This window comes from Labrus bergylta, chromosome 10 (assembly GCF_963930695.1).
Source record: "Labrus bergylta chromosome 10, fLabBer1.1, whole genome shotgun sequence".
Taxonomy (NCBI): Eukaryota; Metazoa; Chordata; class Actinopteri; order Labriformes; family Labridae; genus Labrus; species Labrus bergylta.
Window position 1 is genome coordinate 18,463,667 of NC_089204.1, and position 13,703 is coordinate 18,477,369.

Sequence of the window (13,703 nt, forward strand, 5' to 3'; positions counted from 1 at the left end):
TTTGCCTGTCTTGGTCACTCCTGGCCAAAACCTTAATCCTACAAAATCAAGCCAGAACTCGAAATTCCTAATCCCAGATGGGATTTACTTCCCACTCCTGAGCCATTTAGGAGTTGAAAGAGGCCACTGGAATTCCGCTCTCCTCTTAAATCTCAGTATGTGGTCAGAAAGCCACTTCCAGCCTATTCGTGTCATAGCCTATATTTTGCCATAGACTTCACAGGATAGCTTGATTTAGACATGTATGGTGTTTATTTGCTGTTACTTGTGTTCTAAAAATGGCCCCAGAGGGGTCAAGAGGAAGTGGACAAGTTTATGACATAAGATTTTGATAAGATCTGACAATAGAAATGTCTACAATCATTCATCAAAAGGGGACCACTGAATGTACAGGTTATGACAATGTGTTACAAGCTACTGTGGGAAAGTACGAGGTTCTTGTGAGGGTCAATTGCTATGATGTCTAACTTTCGCAGACTGAAACAACTCCACCAGTTACAGGTCAATGGTGTACAACACAGGTGAACAAACATTTTTGAAGTTTTATCACACGCCTATGGGATGACATGCTGCGAAGTAATTTTTTGATCTCCATTGTCTTGTTTTCATGACCGTGAGAGGCAAAATTGTAAGTGAAATTGAAAGTCGATTAATCGCCCAGCCCTACTCCTTTGCAAGCACATGTCAATATAAAGTATGTTTATCTGAATACGATGGACAGATAAGAAGATGGATGTATACCTGGATCAGATAGAAACATTTACTGAGAACTACTTAAGCACTAGACAGATGTGTGGAAGGACTGTTGTTTTAGTGGAAAAACAGACAGAAAAGAAGTCTGAGTGGTTCTAATTGATCACCTGAATGTCTTCATCTGTTTGACACTTTTTCTGTATTGACAATTCAATATTGTGCAATTCAATTTTGTGCCTTTATTGTAGGGATAGGATAGTGGATAGAGTCGGAAATCAGGGAAAGAAGTCATTTAAGGATACCTTTCCGATAGAAACGGAAATCTGTCTTTAAAAGTAACGCATGAACACCAAGATTCCTTCAAGTGTTTGTGTCGTCGTGTCGCCGTGCCGGCATGTCGGCTTGTCCCCACCCCCAACGCTGTAAACCTAGGGGAAACACTGCTATGTTATGCAGTCATCTCTAAAGCTTCAGCTCCGATTTCTTAGATCCACAAGAATTCTTTACAAGAAGAGTCTTGTAAAGCACATCTCTTTGTCTCTTCTTCCTTTCCTCTCTCCATGGAAAATCCCGGTCAGCTGCACTGAAAAGCATGCTGACTAACTTTTCCCTTTGCCTGCACCAGAAACGGGCCTGAGGCTCACGGAGTGAAGACATATTCAGATTCCAGAAATAGAGATATTTGTGTTGTCACATCAGGAAATGAAATGCTGTTTTGTGTCTTCACGGTAGCAGAGAGAACAAAACAGTAGGCTCTCAGTCCTCTGCAGCTCCTCCTCAGTGGGTTTGTGTCAGTAAGGAGGCAGTCAGACTATAGCTCTCCTTTACAGATGATTTCTGTCCATAACCGCAGCGAGGGTTTTTTTTAGACGTGGTGAGACAGGGTGTGGATGACTGTTTACCTACCACGACTATATGGGAAAACTGTTCGTCCAGACTCATACACAGCATCAAAACAACGCCTCTGCAGGGCGATCCAGACAGGCTAGAGTGTTACGACGAAATGATACATTGGTGTCACTTCTCGCAGACGCTTAAGAAAACAAGCTGTGCCCTGAAAGCAACGGAAAAGAGGATTGTAATGTGTTTGTTTTCGAAGACACATTTACTCCAGGAGACTGTGCTGCATCAATTAAATGCACAATGGCACAGTTAGTCATACATTCCATTTGAAGGACAAAAATGCTGTATGTCTAATTACTTGTTGTGGAGGAAAACTCTCAGATTTAAATACATTCATGCAACTAGAGGCTCCCTCAGGCACTCAGGTCTTCCTCATGCTTTACTTTTCTTGTTTTGTCCTTGACTAAATGCCTCAGAGTTGTAAACATAGTCAGGATCGACCTTCAGCTAAAGCAAATAAATCATTGCATTTAGAAAAAACCTGTGTGAATAATGTGATTAAATCATGCAGTGTATTGTCTGAAGACCGATCCCTTCCTGCTGGTTTACACTCCATACAATGCAACTTTGGAGTGGGCTTCAATGTGGGGAGGCATGACGAAACAGAACACGAGGAGTCTATATTTCTCTCAGGTTATTTGACCTAATTGATTGCAGATACTGCAGTGATGTTTCTTTTGTGAATTTCAGCTCAGAGCAGCAAATTAAATCCAGCATACATATTTTGCCATTGGTTGAGCAGCCAGCAAATTTCTTTTAAATAAGAGAGTTATGTGTTGCTTCGGATTCTTGCAAATGGAGGATCAGATTTGCTCCGCTAAAATATTAATCATTTCTATATAAAATTTGATTTATAACATAGAGGGTTTTATACATATCACCAATAATATATCACCATTTCGTGGTGTATATAGGGTAAAATTAGAAAAACATATAGGCGGCTCCGATGTAAAACATGGTTTTTATGTGTCAAGTTGTCGACGTTGCCAATCGCTAATAATAGATTTCTAATAACTGGCAGATGGCTTGTTACAGTGAGATAGCAAGCTTACTTTAGGGGAAATCTCGGTTGATTGATCACTAAAGAGATTATTTGCACCAAATGTGGTTCAGAAACACACATAAACTTGGCAAACTGCGCCGCTGAAAAGTCACAGAAGACATTTGAATGTGATCCCACACGAAAATAGAAAATACTATGAAATCCCCCCCGCTCCCCCCGCCCCCTTCTAGTGACGGGCGTTTCGACGGCTTTAGGGACGATCGTAAATTTAGAAATCACGAGTTGAGAGCAGTTTAATCGCTGAAAATCACTCAAATGTAACAAGCTGTACATGTGTGGAATTGACTTAGAAACAGCTACTTAAAGGTTATCCTTGTTGTTTCTGGCTTGGACTATTTTTCTTTACTGATTGAATGATCTTCCTTCTCTCACATTACAGATGATTGTTCGTCTGTAAAGTTCACTTGATCATTCACTCATGAATTGTTGTTAAAAGATAATTATTATTCCTCTAGGCGTTTTTTTTTTACGTTTTTTTTTTTTTTTTTAACGTATTGCCTAAATGTAGACTATGTCACTGTATATTCGATGAACTCCTTCTTTCTTCTACAGCTAGAGTGTTAGTTTTTACGAGGAGCTCCAGAAGGTAACACAGGCTGGGGGGACGCACCGACGCACACATTCTACCAGCCTTCACAGACTGGCCGCTGATAAGGTAGGATACCCGAACATGGTTAATGAAAGAAAGTAATACCTACTTTCGATTAAATTTTGGTCACTTCGTCAATTCCGTTGTTCGTTTTAATGTGTCTAATGGTTGAATCCCGCCGGGACACACACACACGTAGGCAAAGGGGGGGACCGGTGTTGTGATGCTGAACGCCAGCATGGCTCCTTTGTTGACTGCGGCATGCAATTAAATTTACCGCCAACTTCGTGCGTGGTCTGTTTAACCGGCATGAAGTCTAATTAACTCAGGTTAGCGTTCAACTAGCTGCGAAGTAGTGTGCTGACTGAAGAAGAAAATACTGAGAATACCATTGTAACAAGACGAGAGTTACTGACGAACACATTACACATTATAATACAAAATATTGTCTCATTATTTAACCCAACAAAACTATATCTGATATTTGAAAGCTTTACTAAAAGCTACCGAGTGACATGTGATTGTTAGTGGGGGGGAAAAGAAAGCTGTTTAAAAAAAAAAAAAAAAAAAGGAATTAAAAGTCTGTAATGTTTGACTTTTCACATTTTAACTCTAACAATGTTTAATATAATAAATGTTAACATGTCTTCTCGTTTAACTCTGTTAATAAATCATGTGGCAGCATGTGGGGTAGCACGTGTGTGACAGGCTGCTTTAATCAAGTAGTTAGCGGTAGCACGAGGAAAGATACTGTCACAGGACCTGACAGCAGGCAGATTTATGAAACGAGTCTACTAAAAGTTTTTTTTTTTTTTACATGCAAGTGACTAAAACGGATGTGTGGTTGAGAGAGCTTGCATACACATGCCAAGGGCGTAGTTCTACCTTGAATCATAGTAAGTCACTATTTGATTTGTGACTTTAGATGTGCCTGTGGTACTCAATAATAACTTGGATACATTGTAATATCTAGTTGAATGTCTTTTTAATACTGTCAATGAGCTATTTTTGCTGTACGGATTACTAAAACTCATTTTAAATGACAAGGGTATCTGAGTGTTTCCTGGCTTGGCTCCCTGTCACTCGTGTCAGTGCTATTTGAGACTGCTGACCTTAAATATGGAGAAGAGCGCATCAGAATGGCTGGCTTTGTCTTTCACCCAACAGCTGATGGGACAGCAGTGTTTGACCCACTGCCGGGTGAGCGTGAACATCTGTTTTATATAGGAGTGGGAGTTAAGTTTCTCCGTTTGTTGCCTGCAGTGCTAGTTGAAGATAAATTATAAATTGCTGTTCTTCGTGGCAGAATAAGCATTTGTCATTTGGGCTGGTGAGAGCTGCTTTTGTGAAGATAAGATAAGGCTATCTGACTGATTATAGGAGGATAAAAGAGGACCGTGACCCCTCTTGTCTTACTCATTTAAAAATCATCAGTGCTGACTCTGGTTCACTCATTGATACAAGTGGAGGTGCTCTTACCAGTTCATCAGTCAGCTATTTATTCAAACCACTTGAACCAACAAAAGGACAAGCTGCTGGAGATGGGCTTTGTCCCTCCTCTGAGTGGCGGGAAATGTTCTGTGCCGCTAAGGGGGGGGGAGGGATGAGGACAATGGGTTTGGAAAACTTAAATGCACGCTCCCTCTTTTGGCACTGATGTTTTTTGTTTTGTTTTTCTTACCAGAGTTTTCCCTGGGGAAGTGCTTTTATGCCGCCTCATTAGTGTCTCACAAAAGTCGCCTTCCTGTCACTGTGCAGTTGTTTCCCTCACTTACATTGTATTATCTTGATTACATCCCAGTCTTATAAAGTATGGCAGTCTGCTCCTATTGCAGACCTGTGTCAGGATGGAAGTTGCTTTGACATAATTTATATAATTAACAAAACTTTTCTGCACTATGTAACTATTGAAAGTGAAAACTGTCTGCACAGATGTGGAAAATTTACAAGTTATCTAATCCAGTTTATTTATGACAGTGGGAATTGAGTAAATAATGTTTTGTTTTTTTAAAATAAAGCTGCACTCTTATGTCATCGAGTTGTTTTTGCCTCCTCAAAAAATGTAGTATCTCCCTCCATAAAGTGGCCAATAAAAGAAGGATTTTCGATGTTTGCAGGGTGTATCACTTCCAGTTGTTTTCAAATGAATACAACGTTCATTTGATGTGATAATATTGAAATAAGGGGATTAAAACTTGTCATATACAGCAAATGCAGTGACATGTTTTGGTGATGAACAACCCTTTAGACTACAGCAGCATTCCTGGCCCCAGCTCTAGATAAAATAAAGACTGAAACCCTTTTCACACATACAGAAATCTCCTGAAAAACTCTGGAGATTTGGCTACCTGGAGGTTTTTAGACTATGTCTGAACACAAACAGCCGCATTTGTCGCGCAGACTTTACCCGGAGTTTATCCAGCCAGACCCCTAGTATTTTATCCGCAGAATATCAGAGTGAGCTGATGTCTGAATGTGGCCGAATATACTCCGGAGATTTCAATTTCAGCCAATGAAAAGAGAATGACGTTTATATAGTGAAAGTGTCTGCCCGCGACCACTACGATCTCCGTGCATGTAATTAAACGGCTGCATTCTGTTTTCTGTTCGTCAGTATGTTGTTCTCCTCTCTTTTGTGGATGTTGTCGTTCCATTGGATTACACATAGCATTGATATAAAGGCAAATATTCTCATTATAACGTCGTGTAGCGGACTCTGTTGCTTCGGGCCGCTACTTCCGCGTTTCCCCACTGCCAGGGAAAGTCCCCCGCTGTGAGGAGCATATGTGAACGGCTAGTTCGGGAGAATCTCCGGAGAAGTCCTCCTGTAAATATCTAGATATTATCCGGAGTGCATATGTGAAAACGGCTCGAGTCAGTGTTGTAAGAGGTTTGTTTGAATTTATTCGGTTTCTATGACTGATTGTCAATCAGAACATTAGGGACTACTCTATGTTACTTGGGCCTGCTGTGTCTGCTTTGTTTTACCCTGAATACCCAAATTCATCTCTTTAGTGGAGTTGATGAAGTGAATGTGTATTTGGCTACCTTTCAGGGTGCTTATGTTTGCGTGAATACGTTTTGAGTCAGAGTGAGACATTAATCTGTTGACTTTTATTTATTTTAACTGTCAATAGGATTAAAATTGGCCATTTGTACAAAGGCAGTAGCTGTCATGAAAGGCCTGTGTGGACATGACAAGCTGTTGGAGGGATGGACTACTTTGTGACTCTTGACTGTGAACTAGGCCTTTAACCTAACCACACCTAACCACAGCATGTGCAATGGGGACGCTGACGAATGTTTAGTCCGCCGCACTGGCAACTATGGGTACAGCTCACTGCTTCTAGTGAGATTTTCTTAAACCCAATTAATTCAAATTAACAAGACAGTATCTCAAAACTATCTTTCTCAACGTACTGTCATATTTTAATCTTGTCCCATTGATCACCCCACAGAAAGGCATTAATCCAGTTTAGGGCTGTACCGTACCAATTGTTTTTAGATGGACTTGATTTGGCTGTCAAATACAATGTTCAATTAATCCAAGCCAAACCCTTTTATCAGCCATCTGTATCCTCAACTTTAACTGCAATACATCTATTAGTGACATAAAGTTTAACTCTCCCAAAACACCACGGATGAGTGTATAGGACAAACTCAGATTTTAATCATTGATCGGAACTATTCTTTGTTTCTACTGTTATGATTTTCCAGGTCAATTGGTTTTGTATATGGGTTGACCTCTGTGGATTTTTTGGCTCCAAAGGAAAGCCTCATGAACAATGAACTTTGAAGGAATTTGGCTCTGCCTTCCCTGTCCCCTCCTCACATCCATCTGCAGAATCTTCTTACTGTTTTTTCCTTTTCTCTTTTTGTGGTGGTGATTGTGGATTTCTTTACTGGGCTCTTATCCTTTGATTAGGCACAGATATCTTGTGTTTATTTCATATACCTGTTTATTTGCTTAATATTAGTAGTTTTATTTGTAAAGCACTTTGAAGCTTGTTTTTGAAAAGTGATATATTTATTATTATTATTACAAATAGAGACGCACCAATCTTTTTTTTTTTTTTTTCAGTTCCGATCTGATTCTGATACAGTATGTACAAATACTAAAATCAACATAAAGTTCTGTATAAAAGTGAAATTAAACAATTAGAGCCTCTTCAAAATACACTTAATTCTTGTGGTTTGTAGGCAAATTAACATATCTACACGTTCAGGAGGGAGTTGTGAGCGCATAAAATACTCTACAAAGACCTAGTGTTTTTTTTTTGGTTTTTTTTGGAAAGATAAGCACATCTTAGTGATCAGGGCTGAGTCGTGTACACAGTCTATTCATTAAGTCCAGCTGCAGAAAACAGAAAATGCTCTCTCTACTGACTGCTTCATTTTAGCCTCACTTTTCTCCGTACGGCTTCTTCCTTTAGTAGTATTAGCTATCGTTTTCTGAGTTGCAGAGGTAACAGACGCCCTCTTTTGGTAGAAAATGGTATTACATCTGACTGCCGATAAAATACCTGCATATCAACCTGATTACATCACCGCTGACATCCAAGGTCTGAAAAATTAACCATCAGAGGAACAGTTATGACTGAGAGAGAGATAGATAATAAAGTTGTATCTTAAAGATGATGATGTAGATCAATGTTTTGACTTTCCATGGGTTTGATTGTATCTTTGTTCAACCAATGGATGGATCAAGATTAATGGCTTGTTACATCCCTACCAATAACCTGCTGCATTTTGTTTCAAAGAGGAGATCATTGCTGTTCCAATTGTTGTGAAAACCTTGTGACCAAAAAAACCCAGAAGGATAGATTTGAGTTGGGTTTTTCAAAGTTTACAGCCTGCCATGCTGTTGATCCCCTGCGCTGTGTACGATGATGCATGTAAACAATAAATAAGTGAGCATATACGAGTGGACTCCTGGTCTTCTTGCATGATGATAAAAATCTAACGTGTTGTTTTTAATTCTATTGCTAATTATTCTCTTTTTACTTTTCAAAAACAGACTAGCTTTACACATGATTGGTTCTGCTATCACTGTTGTATTTAATAGAATAATTGCATTTTTTTTTATGTTCCTCTTTGTTCCCACCTCTTAATGGAGGGAACTTTTGGATCTGTTCTCTTCAGACAGATAAGACTGAGTCAATAACATTGTCCTTGGGACAGGAGCAGAAGGAAACGCAGTGTGAAATGGATATTGAGGTTGTAAAAGTCAGTCTACTGCAACGTAACTGGAAATGTATTCTTGGATGTCTCAGGCTGTTGAGCAGGCTGGATTTTATATTTATGTTTGTTGGTCATTCTAGGATCGGCATGTAATAGGAAGCTTGTCAGGTTATGAGGCACAGACGTGTACTGCATATGAATTATTTGTGGCAATGTTAGGGATTGGAACATACTTGTAAGCCTTTTTCAATTTTGTGACATCCATATTGTACACTCTTCAACACTGGACATGTGATAGCCTTTGGTGGTTACAAATGTAAGTCTAGCTAATTCTAGTCTAGCAATGGATTGGGACCAACTATGCGCAAGTTCAAATGTAAGTCTTATACCTAGCTCCTAGTAGGTTTAAAGTCCTCTGTATAATGTGGTCGTCATGGAGCATCATTTCAAATCAGCCTGTAAATTTGAAAGAAATAATGATTTAACATTTATTGTGATAATTATCAATATCGAGTGATATTACATTTCATATCATATACATTTTCATATCGCCCAGGCCCTAAACTGTTCTGATATTTTTCCAAACCAACACGGTGTGAGCAACACACATATTTTGCACAGCTAACTTTACATCTCGGATAGAGACACAAGAAACCGTTTAACGAACCGGAGAGACGTTAACAGTCTGCAGAGAGACAGACAGACAGAGCGAAGCTCAGACAGACAGTGATGAGAGATATAACCGCAGTGTTTAAAATATTGCTGTCAGTGTTATCTGCTCTCTCTCGGTTTTTAAAATTTACTCTCAAGCCTCTCCACCTGAAGCTCACCTGTTGTGATAACCAAATTTATAGGGAATAGGCTAAACGACGTTACACATTGTGTGCAGCAACCATGGTGACTGTCTGTCTGTCAATCTGTCCGCCCCCTCTATGAATTAATCTCTTCTTTCAGTAAAACTTACTTTGATCATGTGTCACAGAATGAACACATTCTGTATTATGTTTGATTATATATAAACAAAACTAAAGTTAGTCCAATGATGTCATAAAAAAACAACAAAGCCTATGAACAACGACTGCAGAGCCTGTATGAAGCTATAGCTGTAGGAACTCTGACTGCAGGGCTAAAATAGATCAGAAACACAAGAACTTGAAGTCTACATGTTTTTAAATGAATGCATCACTGCTTGAAAATGTTCCTGATGAGCACAAAAAGAGGATAGATGACTAAATCATAATTTCAAACCTGAAAACCTTCAAATTGTGCATAAATATTGATCAAATCGATAGAAAGACGTTTTTGGTGCTAATTGATTGGGAGACCTCCAGACCCCCTTCAAAGATGTTTTTTTCAAATAGACTAAACTTATCAGAACGGTTTTTGTGCATTTAAACAAAATTATAACCATTATACAGGGAAATAAGTTTGATTGAACTGTTCAGTAACTTGCAAATTAGTCTTAAGAGCAGTATAAAAAAATCTGTGATAAAATCGTGATTGTGATTTTGCCCCAAAAAAATTGTGATAGGGTATTTTTCCCATATCGCCCACCTCTAAGCCAACATATCACAGCTCGTTGTTGGCATATGTAAGCTGTCACTGCGTGCGCATGTCTCATCATATCGAGAGTATATGGATAATTTACTTTTTAAGCTTTTATCGGCTGATATCAATTTGATGCCTGTAGTATCATGCATCCCTCCCTAGTCTTAAGTATTCTGCATTTTTTTTCCTGTTACTAATTAGAACTTTATTGTGATCAGGTTGTTTCCTATTTGTGAAATTAGCTCTTAATTGGATTGCTAGAAAGGAAACCAGCAGGTCTTTGTATCTTGAACACCAGAGTTGAGCTGGCTGGGGAGTGTTAAAACTATCCTGCATTTTTGTAAATGCATATTCTGTGTATTGTGTATTTAAGTTTAGGAGATGAGATTCATGGCATAACCCATCTTGCCATGTCGTTAAGTTTTTAAAATTGAGATAATTAAAAAAAAAAGAAATTTGAAAAAAAAAAAAATTTGATTTGAGTGTTTTCCCTCTATAAGCACTGGGAAATGACCCCGCGGACGGGTTGTTCTTCCTTCCCCTCATCATATGACCTGCATCAAACTATCCTGTGGCTTAGTTAGGAGAATAAAGGCAACCCTGTTCGAAAGGTATGCTGGTGAGATGAGAAAAAAATTACTTCTGTCCTTTTCTATTCTGGTTTGAATGTACATTTAAAAAAATCTATTTGAATGTTTATTTTCATCCAGTTTTATTTGAAATTATTAAGACTATTTCCAAGTGCACTCAGTTCATGTTAGTTATCTCCTACTATTGGCTGGGATATAGCTACAGATGGACATGTGTTACTTCCATGACACATGGCGGCACCAGCGACGTCTTTTCACCTGCCAGCTTTGAGACTTGCCTGGATGGTTTAATATTCAGGTGGTCCATGCAATCCCAGACTATTATACCCCCCAAAAAGTGTTAGCCTAATGAAGAAATACCTCTGCAATCCTGTACAAAGGGACATGCTGGAATCTTTCTTAGTAGCAGTTGAAACGGCAAATTGTTCATTCCTAGATATTATTTTAGTTTGGAAATGGAACAAGCGAAGCAGCTCATTAATTGGAAAGAATATTGAGTAAGTATGTTAATATTTAAAATGAGAGCTGAGTTTGTTTGCTGTTTTGAGTTTGGAAGTTTTCCAAACTAAAACTGAAGTTAATTTAACAGTTGGAGATAATTGTAACCATGGTAAGCAAACTGAGCTGCACCTGATTGACCAGAACTCAATCTTTTTCCCATTTACAGAAGAGGAAACAATAAATCGCAGACACACCTGGTAAATCTTTGCCCATTGTTCGAGTTGGATGTGGCTGAGAGGCCTGCTACTTAAAGTGTCAGACTGATGCCAAACTGGAGTTTCGTACCATTCTACCGACTACAAAGAACCTGTGTGACTGACTCTGTGTGTGTGTGTGTGTGTGTGTGTGTGTGTGTGTGTGTGTGTGTGTGTGTGTGTGTGTGTGTGTGTGTGTGTGTGTGTGTGTGTGTGTGTGTGTGTGTGTGTGTGTGTGTGTGTGTGTGTGTGTGTGTGTGTGTGGGGGTGGGGGTGGGGGTGGGTGTGGTGGCACAATTTCAACACCAGGCAACTGAGGCCAGCTGGCTCGTTTTTGTTAACACGTTTGGTTGAAAGATAAATACTTAACAGGAATCTGGGACATAACTGAACAAGTGTGTTTTAACTGACTCGTAGTGGTGTCTATAATACCAATACTGACCACATCAAATTTAAAGAGACAAAAATGACATAATGTAAGTGTAAAATGTGAACTTGGCTGTGTGGCCTTTCAAAACTATAGACAAAGTAATTTAGGAGGCACATAGTATGAATTTGATTCAGCTACTTTTGGGTTAAGACAAAAATGCTAATTTTGATTTCATATCCACACAATCATACTTTTTATTTTGTTGAGTCTATTTTCCTGACTATGTTAGTCATAGATTGTGAAATACTCTTCAATCAATCAAACAGTTTGTAATCCATCAATTTTTGACCAAAATCATTAACTGTAGTCAAAGATAAAAAATTAGGCATTGCAATGTTCATAAATCAATTCATCAACATAAATCAATTTCTGAGCTCTTGCAGTTGCACCCATTTAACTAGATTTGACAAGTGGATCTTGTCCAAAGGTTCATGAGAAAAGATGGCATTTTAGAAGGGTGTTTCTGGGGGCTGGCCTGGGTCTTGGTGATAACCAGGGATGAGAATCACAGGGTCACTCATGATACGATTCCAAATGCAATTCGTAACCATGATAACGATAATATCACCATACAGCAATTCTGTGCTAATGTTGCAAAAACATTCAGTTAAACAGCTAATGTGATCATTATGTGATTAATATAAAATGCCCCTATTCACTACAATTTGTTGTCAGTTTTACCTCTTATCACACGGCATCTCTTAACTTTTTGAGCCCTGTTTGACTTAACCACACTGTCTTCGTTGTTTTTGTTTATCTCACTGTCAACTTGATCTGTATCCCTTTACCTTTTGTTCACATTACCCTCAATTACAAAAGAAAATATCAATATTTGGCAACAGACACTTGATAATTGTATCACAGAAGTCAGGAAATTATACGTCACGTTGTTATTTAGTCCAACCCCTGTTAATAAAAACAAACATATTGATTCAGTGATTGGCCGAAGCCTAAGAGATGCAACGTGTCAACAATAAGCCATTCCACATAGACTCACACTAGATAAACTCACAGATGCAGGAAAAGGACGCTAAGAAAGAAGGCAAGAGATAGCATGAATGGTGAAAGAAGAATGATGGGAGGTAATAGAAGGGCATTGGAGAAAATAGGACAGGAAAATTAGTTTCACAATACAGGCCAGGGGAGCTGCTGTCATGAAACTGTTATTGATAGAGGCACTGGAGAGAAACAGAGGATGAAATGAGTTAGCAGTAGGAAACATGGGGGTAAATAGAGGGGGAAATTAGGAAGACCTTGGGGTCTGATAATAAAATAGGAAGGGTGGAACAGATGAGATCATCAGAATATAAAGAAAGATACTCAAGAGCATTGTTGGGTAAATCAATCCTTCGTGTTCTCATATTAGCTGTTTGACTCTTGGGCACTGTTCACCTGAAACAAATCCTGGAGTTGCCGTCTATGTGTCAAAGGAGCAACACACATGCTTCGAATGTAGATGTAAAATCTGTACGAAGCGTAGCCGACAAAAGGGAGTTTGAGGTGAAAGGAAGAGGGAGGGATGTACATACAAGAGGGGTAGGTCCAATTGGCAGCAGACAGCAGGGTGTCAACCTACTAAACCTCTGTATGGTATAAAGTGAAGCAGAGCTTTTTTGTTAGTTGGGCATCTGACCAGGAAAGAAAGAGGAGTCTGTTGTTCCTGATTGAAGTTTGCAGTGAGTAATTTAATGGAATCCCGTTTTCTGGGGTCAGGAAGTGGTCATGTTTTTCCTCAGAATTTCACTTTTTAACGTATTTGAGAGAAATGTTATGCTAATCTTGATGATTTGTGTGTTACTTACCAATTGGTAGATTGTGTTGTGAGTTCCTCAGTTAAGAAACTTCAGAAGTTCAAGTGAAGGAGATTTCTTCTTTAATTATGTTGCGTGTTTGAGTGTTTAAAGACTCATCCTTGTTGAAGCTGTAGTTTCTTCACCTCTGCTTAATGATTGAGATAAAAACATTAGGAAGTTGAGGTACTTCCTGCTCTGTGTCTTAGAGTGTGATGTTA

The 13,703-nt window shown here is 38.9% G+C and overlaps 1 protein-coding gene across 3 annotated transcripts in view; it reads left to right on the top strand.

Annotated features, from left to right (window-relative positions):
- Window positions 1-13,703, top strand: part of LOC109990822 (equilibrative nucleoside transporter 1) — a 34,233-nt gene that overhangs the window by 10,233 nt on the left and 10,297 nt on the right. Inside the window, exon 1 of one of the 3 annotated variants that reach the window (XM_020643060.3) lies at window positions 3,206-3,314. The exons of 1 other annotated variant lie outside the window; for it this stretch is intronic. The gene's annotated coding sequence lies outside the window, so the exon portion shown is untranslated. Of the gene's footprint in view, window positions 1-3,205; window positions 3,315-13,251; window positions 13,369-13,703 lie in introns of those variants that run through there. One more of the 3 variants, XM_020643059.3, reaches the window with a different exon arrangement.